Here is a 9,586-nt window from a genome sequence, read left to right on the forward strand (position 1 = left end):
GTTGAATTGTGTTGTCCCCACTCCAATTTGTATGTTGAAATCCTAACCCCAGTATCTCAGAATGTGACCTTATTTGGAGATGGGTCTTGAAAGAGGTCATCAAGTTGAAATGAGATCAGTAGGGTAGGCCCTAATCCAGTGGGACTGGTGTCCTTATAAAAAGGGGACATTTGGGCCGGGCGCGGTGGCTCAAGCCTGTAATCCCAGCACTTTGGGAGGCCGAGACGGGCGGATCACGAGGTCAGGAGATCGAGACCATCCTGGCTAACACGGTGAAACCCCGTCTCTACTAAAAACACAAAAAACTAGCCGGGCGTGGTGGTGGTCGCCTGTAGTCCCAGCTACTCGGGAGGCTGAGGCAGGAGAATGGCGTAAACCCGGGAGGCGGAGCTTGCAGTGAGCTGAGATCCGGCCACTGCACTCCAGACCGGGCGACAGAGCGAGACTCCGTCTCAAAAAAAAAAAAAAAAAAAAAAAAAAAAAGGGGACATTTGGGCCAGGCACAGTGGCTCATGCCTGTAATCCCAGCACTTTGGAAGGCCAAGGCAGGTGGATCACAAGGTCAGGAGATCAAGACCATCCTGGCTAACATAGTGAAATCCTGTCTCTACTAAAAATATAAAAAATTAGCCGGGCGTGGTGGCGGGCACCTGTAGTCCCACCTACTCGGGAGGCTGAGGCAGCAGAATGGCGTGACCTCGGGTGGCGGAGGTTGCACTGAGTCGAGATTGCGTCACTGCACTCGAGCCTGGGTGACAGGGTGAGACTCTGTCTAAAAAAAAAAAAAAAAAAAAAAGGAACATTTGGACAGAGACATGCATAGAGGAAAGACTAAGTAAAGAGACATTGGGAGAGGAGGATGGCCGAGGAGACAAGCCTGGAACAGACTTTTTCCCTCGCAGCCCCCAGAAGAAACCAATCTTGCTGGCACCTTGATCTTGGACTTCTAGCTTCCAGAACTGCAAGACAATAAGCTTCTGTTGTGTTAAGCCACTCAGTCTGTGGTTTTTTGTTATGGCAGCCCTGGCAAACGGATATAATAGCCAAGGACCCTGCAGTCTAGGCTGTAGGATTTTCTCCTGCCATCCCTGCCATAATTTGGTGGCTTCCTCCCATCCCACATAGTCTTTCTGTAAATGACATCGTGCGTGAGGAGTGCTTGGCAAAATGCCCCACATATAGTCACCCCTCACTCACCATGTGTTAACCATGATGAATGTTCCCAGGGTTCCCAGTGCCTGGGTGCTACTTGTACCTACCCTGAGACACGGGGTACAGAATGAGAGTTGTGAGTTCTGAACCCAGGCCCTCCTGATCACTCCTACCTTTGTTATTGAAGACTTTTCATCACCCTCAGCAACTTCCAGTTAGGCTCCTTCTAGGAGCCTAACTTTTTTTTTTTTTTTGAGATGGAGTCTCACTCTGTTGCCCAGGCTGGAGTGCAGTGGTGCGATCTTGGCTCACTGCAACATCTGCTTTCTGGGTTCAAGCGATTCTCCTGCCTTAGACTCCTGAGTAGCTGGGACTATAGGCGCATGCCACCATGCCCATCTAATTTTTGTATTTTTAGTAGAAGCAGGCTTCCTTTTTTTTATCTTTTTTTTTTTCTTTTTGAGACAGTCTCGCTCTGTTGCCCAGGCTGGGGTTTCACCATCTTGGCCAGACTGGTCTTGAACTTCTGACCTCATGATCTACCAGTCTTGGTCTCCCAAAGTGCTGGGATTACAGGTGTGAGCCACAGCGCCCGGCAGAGGCAGGGTTTCACCATGTTGACCAGGCTGGTCTTGAACTTCTGACCTCAAGTGATCTGCCTGCCTCAGCCTCCCAAAGTGCTGGGATTACACACAGGGACTGGCCTAACTCTTAAGTGGAAAGTGCACAGTGGCTACAGAGCCAGCAGGGTAGGTAAAGAGACTGCAATAACTCAGAATGGGAGACTGCTTATCTGCAAGAAATCCCCCTTTGCAGTTGGAGGAGGAGTTATCCCCAGGGTCAAGTGAAGCTGCAGACCTTTGCGGCTCAGCCTCTGTTTTCCTATTTGCCTGAGGACACTCCTTGGCTGGCAGGGTACCGAATAAGGCTTAACTGTGGTGTCAGGGCTCTGTGCTTTCAGACAGCAAGGCTGTCTTCCTCCTTGATCCTTCATCCTCCTCTTCCAGCATCTTTTCTAGCCCTCAGGATGGATACCTCTCTGTGTTGAGAGATGCCTTGGGGACAATGTTCTGCCTTCTTCCTGGCTCCCGAATCTATAGGTTTCTGGAGGCCATAGTATCTTGTACTCCAGCTGTGGTCTTGGGCTGCTCCTGAGAGTCTGATTTTCCTTTTCATTAACAGGAGTGCAGGCAAAAAGCATTCTCCAGCCTTGAGCATTGGAGCAGGATTATAGACTGAGCCCTGAGTCCTTTCTGGGGAATGACATTGGCCTGGGATGGCAAAGTCCTAGGTTGTCCTCTGATCATTGTGTTTTTATTTGGAAAGCTAAGTCAATCTGACTTCGTAAGATATTACAGATTGACTCTATTTTGGAGACTGCAGAAAGTTTAGTGGGTAGAGTGTGACTTGATCAGCGCCCCCAAACGTAACCTTTCTGTTTGCTAAACAAATGAAATGTCTGTGTTTGTTGGTTTATCTTCAAATATATGTCTGGAGATTTCTGAGAACAGAGTGGGAGAGAAAGGGTGTGGGAGTCTACTTCAGGCTGTTAGGGCCCAGGGCAAAAGGGAGAAGAAGCCATTTGGGGGAAAAACATCTTTCCATGATGTCCGTATACTTTAAATGTGATCACTTCAGGCTGTCTCTTATCCTGGTTTTGGCTCAGAGCCCAGAAGGAAGGCTCCCTCCATAATTCTTTGTGTGTTTAGGACATATGCCTCTCCCTTAAAGTAAATAAACAACTAAAAATCTGTGAATGCTGTCTGCAGTCATAGCAAAAATACTGCTCACCACCTAATGGTCTACAAAGATCACATTTGCTGCATTATACCAGCCAATGGGTCTAACCCTTCCAGACCCAGACAAGCCTGCTTTCTAAGTTATTTATTGTGCAAGTTGGGATTCTTGGCCTCTTTCTTAGGCGTCCCTGGCTCTTTCAGAGAAATGTGCTTTGGATGGAAAGTGGAGCGTGGTGAACAATCTCAGACAATCTGGTTCTTGCTTCCTTCTCCCGACACTTCTCACCACACCCCCGTTTATGTGCTGTGCTCCAGCCACACCAAATGAGCTGCAGTTCCACATGCGTGTTCCAAGGGACCTGGAGTTCCTGACTTTGATTATGCTGTTCTCTGTGCTTGGAACACTTCCTTGGCATCTTCCCCTTTATGGGTGGCGCGCTGTCTCTCATCATCACGTTCAAGAGCAGGCTCGCCTCCTCTAGGAAAGGCTCCTTGTCATCTCCTCGGCATTCCCACTCCCAAGTCCTCTTGGCTTCCATGGCAGCCTGTACAGACCACCGCCATGGCCTCATCCCATGGTATCTGCTGCATGTGTCTGTTTACTCCTCTGCCTCTTCCATGGGTCCAAGAGGCTTCCAGATCTGACTACATAACTGTCATGTGCAACCCCCCTTTCCCTTAGACCTACTAGGCCCCAGGAATGAAGCCAGGAGTCTGCATTTTTTTTTCCAGCTTAATTCTGAAGCATGCCAGGTTTGGAAACTATTGCCCTTTTTTTTTTTTTTTTTTTTTTTTTTTAAAATTTATTTATTATTATTAAACTTCAAGTTGTAGGGTACATGTGCACAACGTGCAGGTTTGCTACATATGTATACTTGTGCCATGTTGGTGTGCTGCACCCATCAACTCGTCATTTACATCAGGTATAACTCCCAATGCAATCCCTCCCCCCTCCCCCGTCCCCATGATAGGCCCCGGTGTGTGATGTTCCCCTTCCCGAGTCCAAGTGATCTCGTTGTTCAGTTCCCACCTACGAGTGAGAACATGCGGTGTTTGGTTTTCTGTTCTTGTGATAGTTTGCTAAGAATGAACTATTGCCCTTTTTTTTTTTTTTTTTGAGACTGAGTCTCGCTGTTTCGCCCAGACTGGAGTGCAACAGCACAATGTTGACTCACTGCAACCTCCACCTCCCGGGTTCAAGCAATTCTTCTGCCTCAGCCTCCTGAGTAGCTGGGACTACAAGTGCCCGCCACCACGCTCGGCTAATTTTTGTATTTTTAGTAGAGACAGGGTTTCACCATATTGGCCAGGTTCGTCTTGAACTCCTGACCTCAGGTGATCCGCCCGCTTCGACCTCCCTAAGTGCTGGGATTACAGGCATGAGCCACCGCGCCCAGCCTGCCCTACCTTTTTATTTCTCTTTCCCTAAACATTGCCTGTGCCATAGTAGACCCTCAATAAGTGGTTGACCCTGTTAGTTTCTCTCTGGAGGCCTCTTTTTGTTTTCACTTCCTTTCCTCTCCACCCTAGTCCAACAATTTGCTTAGCCCCTTACCCCTACCATGCAAGACTTTAGCCACCAACTGCTCATTTTTTCCATTCCTCCTGCTAGGCTGCTGGGAGCTGCTGGTGGACTTCCCCAAAGAGTGGTGCTACTGCAAATGCAAGGCCTCTCACAGCAACAGGCTCCTCACTGGGCTTGGCAAGCCTTCTGACCTTAGGACACAGGCAGTAGGCCAACTTGCCTCTCCTTTATTGAGAAAATAGAGGCCATTAGATGGGAATGCCCCCTCTTCCTGCTGCCTCTCCTACACATTTACCCACATCAGCATCATCCTGTTCTCCTGCCTCATGCCAGCCAGGCTTTGGCTCCCACCTCCTCCCACTTCCTCAGGGATCCGTCTGTCAATTATCCCTTTTCTTTTCTTTCTTTTTTTGAGACGGAGTTTCACTCTTGTTGCCCAGGCTGGAGTGCAATGGTGCCAACTCGGCTCACTGCAACCTCCGCCTCCCGGGTTCAAGTGATTCTCCTGTCTCAGCCTCCCGAGTATCTGGGATTACAGGAGCTTGCCACCATGCCCGGATAATTTTTGTACTTTCAGTAGACGGGGTTTCGCCATGTTGCCCAGGCTGGTCTGGAACTCCTGACCTCAGGTGATCCACCCACCTCGGCCTCTCAGACTGCTGGGATTACAGGCGTGAGCCACCGTGCTCGGCCAGTTATCCCCCTTTTGTTTTTTTGACCTCTCCCATCGTAAAAGAAAAAAATGAGCTCTTCACTGTGCATTCTCCTTTAGCTGTCCCCCTCTCAGTCCCTCATTTTTGCCTCCCCTTCCCGTTGAACTTCTGGAAAGTGTTGCCCGGATTTAGCCCCACTTTCCCCCCCCCCCCCTCACTCTTCCGCACAGCATTCTGGCTCTGGCTCTGCTACCCAGAGATGGCTATTCTTAAGACAAGGTCACCAGCCAGGCACGGTGGCTAAGGCCTGTAATCCCAGCACTTTGGGAGGCCGGGGCGGGAGGACTGCTTGAGCTCAGGAGTCTGAGACCAGCCTGGGCAACATGTCTCTGCTGAAAATACAAAAATTAGCCAGGCGTGGTGGCATGCACCTGTAGTTTCAGCTAATCAGGAGACTGAGATGGGAGGACTGCTTGAGCCTGGGAGGGCAAGGTTACAGTGAGCTGTGATCTCACACCACTGCACTCCAACCTGGGTGGCAGAGTGAGATGCTGTCTCCAAAAAAAAAAAAAAAAAAAAAAGTCACCAACAGTCTCCGTGGTAAGATCCCAATGGCAGGGAGTCGTGGCTCATGTCTGTAATCCCAGCACTTTTGGAAGCCGAGGTGGGTGGATCACCTGAGGTAAGGAGTTAGTAGCCTGGCCAACATGGTGAAACTCTGTCTCTACTAAAAACACAAAAATTAGCTGGGCATGGTGGTGGGCACCTGTAGTCTCAGCTACTTGGGAGGCTGAAGCAGGAGAATCGCTTGAACCCAGGAGGCAGAGGTTGCAGAGGGCCTTCTTAATCCCTTGTCTCAATTGCTTGGCTGCACCATATATTGCTATTTGCAGCCTTCTTCTCAAAATGTGCTTTCCCCTGGGCTTCTGTGAGGCCCTATTCCTTGTTCCCTATCTCTGGGATCTTCTTGCTTTGCCTGTCCCTTACATGTCAGCATGCCCTGAGGGTCCCTCCCTGGTGTGATTCTCTCCTCACTCCATGGGCTCTCTCCCTGGACAATCTATCCACTCTCCACCTTTGTCTTAATAAACACCTCCAGGCCGGTGAGTCCCAAATCTAACTCCAGCCCAGCTCACTCTCCAGACTATAGACCCGTGGAGTCACCTGCCTCTTGAACATCTCTGTAGCCTGCTGCCCTCTCTGTACCCCTATCTCAGTGAATGGTACCACTAGTCCCTCAGCTCCTGACGCAAGAAAACTTGGGTGTCCTCTGAGTTATCCAAGTTCCACCAGTCACCTAATCCTGTATATTACATGTCTGTTTTTTTTTTTTTGAGTCTCGCTCTGGCCCAGGCTGGAGCGCAATGGCGCAATCTCGGCTACTGCAACCTCTGACTCCCAGGTTCAAGCAATTTTCCTGCCTCAGCCTCCTGAGTAGCTGGGAGTATAGGTGCCCACCACCATGCCCGGCTAATTTTTCTCTTTTTTGTAGATATGGGGTTTCACCATGTTGGCTAGGCTGGTCTCGAACTTCCTGGCCTCATGTGATCTGCCTGCCTCCATCTCCCAAAGTGCTGGGATTACAGGCATGAACCACTGTGCCGGCATTTTTTTGTTTTTGAGACAGGGTCTCGCTCTGTCACCCAGGCAGTAGCACGATCATAACTTACCCTAGCCTTGACTTCCTGGGCTCAAGCACTCCTCCTGCCTCGGTCTCTGGAGTAACTAGAACTACAGGTGTGTGCCACCATGCCCGGCTAATTTGTACATTTTTTTGTAGAGGTGGGGGTCTTACCATGTTGGCCAGGCTGGTCTTCACTCCTGGCCTCAAGCGATCCTCCCACTAGGGGCTCCCAAAGTGTGGGATTACAGGTGTGAGCCACTACCCCCTGCCACTTCTCAAATCAAATCCATCCTCTGTCTCTCTTTTTTTTTTTTTGAGGAGTCTCTGTCGTCCAGGCTGGAGTGCAATGGCATGATCTTGGCTCTCTGCCTCCTGGGTTCAAGTGATTCTCCTGCCTCAGCCTCCTGGGTAGCTGGGATTACAGGCACCCACTATCATGCTCAGCTAATTTTTGTATTTTTGTAGAGATGGAGTTTCACTATGTTGGCTAGGCTGGTCTCAAATTTCTGACCTCAAGTGATCTGCCCGCCTCAGCCTCCCAAAGTGCTGGGATTACAGGCATGAGCCACTGCGCTCATCTTTAATTTGGCCTATAGTCATCTCTTACCTGGATGATCTCAAAGGCTTCCTAAGGAATCTGGCTCTCGCCACCACCAATTCTCCATCATTGCCTCCCAGTAAATTATCTGAAGTATAACCAGATCTTGTCATGCTCCTGCCTCAAGCTCTTCAGTGGTTCCCCACTGTCCTCTGGTTGACGTTCAGATTCCTTAGCACAGCCCACGAGTCCTACCCTCTGCCTTATTCTTGCCCTTATCACCTATGAATCAGTCATAATGAACCACCCGCAGCCCTACAAAAGTAGGATGCCCTTTCCCACCCTTAAGCCTCTGAAAATTGTATTCCCTCCACCTATAAGGTCCTTCCTTCCCACCCACTTACTTTTTCTTCAGGTCTCAGCCTAAACCTCATCCTTCATTAAAGCCTTCTCTGATGCCTGGCCCAGCTGGATTAGTTGTCTCTGCTATGGTATTGTCCAGCACCTCACGCTTTCCCCATTAGAGCAGTTATTACACTTAAAATGACCTTTCTGTCCCTCTTAATATTTATTTGTAAACTTCTTGAGGTTGATGACTGGGTCTTGTTTTACAGCATATCCTTGGCATCTAGCAGACACTAGACACACAGTGCTAAGTATCTGCTGAAAAGAATGACAGGCATTTGGAAAGGAACATCCTCTCTATTACTGTAACAAATTTTATGTTGTTTCATTACCTGCTCTAAACAGGTTTTTTTTTTTTTTGAGACGGAGTCTCACTGTCACCCAGGCTGGAATGCAGTGGTGTGGTCTTGGCTCACTGCAACCTCCACCTCCCAGGTTCTACAGATTCTCCTGCCTCAGCCTCCTGGGTAAGTGGGATTCAGGCACGTGCCACCACACACGGCTATTTTTTTTTTTTTTTCTGAGACAGTGTCTCACTCTGTCTCACAGGCTGGAGTCCAGTGGTATGATCTCGGCTCACTGCAACCTCTGGCTCCTAGGTTCTAGAGATTCTCCCACCTCAGCCTCCCGAGTAGTTGGGATTACAGATGTGCACCACCACACCAGCTAATTTTTGTACTTTTAGTAGAAACGGAATTTCGCCACATTGACCAGGCTGGTCTCAAACTCCTGACCTCAAGTGATCTGCCCACCTCAGCCTCCCAAAGTGCTGGGATTACAGGTGTGAGCCACTGTACCTGGCCTCATCTAATTTTTGTATTTTTATTAGGGATGGGGTTTCACTATGTTAGCCAGGCTGGCCTAGAACTCCCGACCTCAGGTGATCTGCCCGCCTTGGCCTCCCAAAATGCTGGAATTACAGGCATGAGCCACCACGCCTGACCTCTAAACAGCTTATATTATAAAAAGAACCAGGCTGATTTGGGAAAACTCCTCCTTGGGAAACTTGACAGACAGGAGAAATTAGAGTACCTGTGAGGTGAGACTGGGTCGTGGATGCTGACATATGACCCTACCACCAGGCCCACGGCCGGAGCCCATGACGGTAGGGAACCACCAGTGCCCTTTGCCTTGGCTCATTGCGTAGATGGGATCATATGAGATATGAATGCTTTGGAACAGCTTCCATTTGTTCCACAGCCTCCACCTGTCAAGGTGACGTTATAGGAGCTCTGGGCTGATATCTGGGTGACGGTCTTGGCTCTGCCCATTAACTATCTGAATTACCTCAGGGATTACTCCACTATGGATTTTGCCCTAGAAATAGCTAGTAGTTTCTTTTATTGATTTATTTATTTTGAGACGGAATCTCACTCTGTCACCCAGGCTTGAGTACAGTGGCGTGATCTTGGCTCACTGCAATCTCCCTCCCAGGTTCAAACCAATCTCCTGCCTCAGGCTCCCATGAGGCTGGGATTACAGGTACCCACTACCACACCCGGCTAATTTTTGTATGTTTAGTAGACACGGGGTTTTGCCATGTTGGCCAGGCTGATCTTGAACTCCTGACCTCAGGTGATCCTCCAGCCTCGCCCTCCCAAAGTGCTGGGATTATAGGTGTGAGCCATAGCGCCTGGCTTAGAAATAGCTAGTAGCTTCTAAAACAAAGGTAACACACAAATTCCTATGTCACTCACTTAGCAGAGACCTATGATATACCTACTATGTGCCAAGTAGTATCCTAGGTACTGAGGATGCAGCGGTAAACCAGACAGACAACATCCCTACTTCCTATATGTAAATGAGGGGTGAACTAGATGACCTCTAAGGTCTCTTTCAGTTCTACAATTCTGAGACCCTCTCTTTGACCAGATGCTAATAAATGTATGCACAGAAGGCTAGTGGCAAAGCATCAGGCTCCTTTGATGCAATCTCCATCCCAAACTCAGC

The sequence above is a fragment of the Chlorocebus sabaeus genome, chromosome 9 (assembly GCF_047675955.1).
Source record: "Chlorocebus sabaeus isolate Y175 chromosome 9, mChlSab1.0.hap1, whole genome shotgun sequence".
Taxonomy (NCBI): domain Eukaryota; kingdom Metazoa; phylum Chordata; class Mammalia; order Primates; family Cercopithecidae; genus Chlorocebus; species Chlorocebus sabaeus.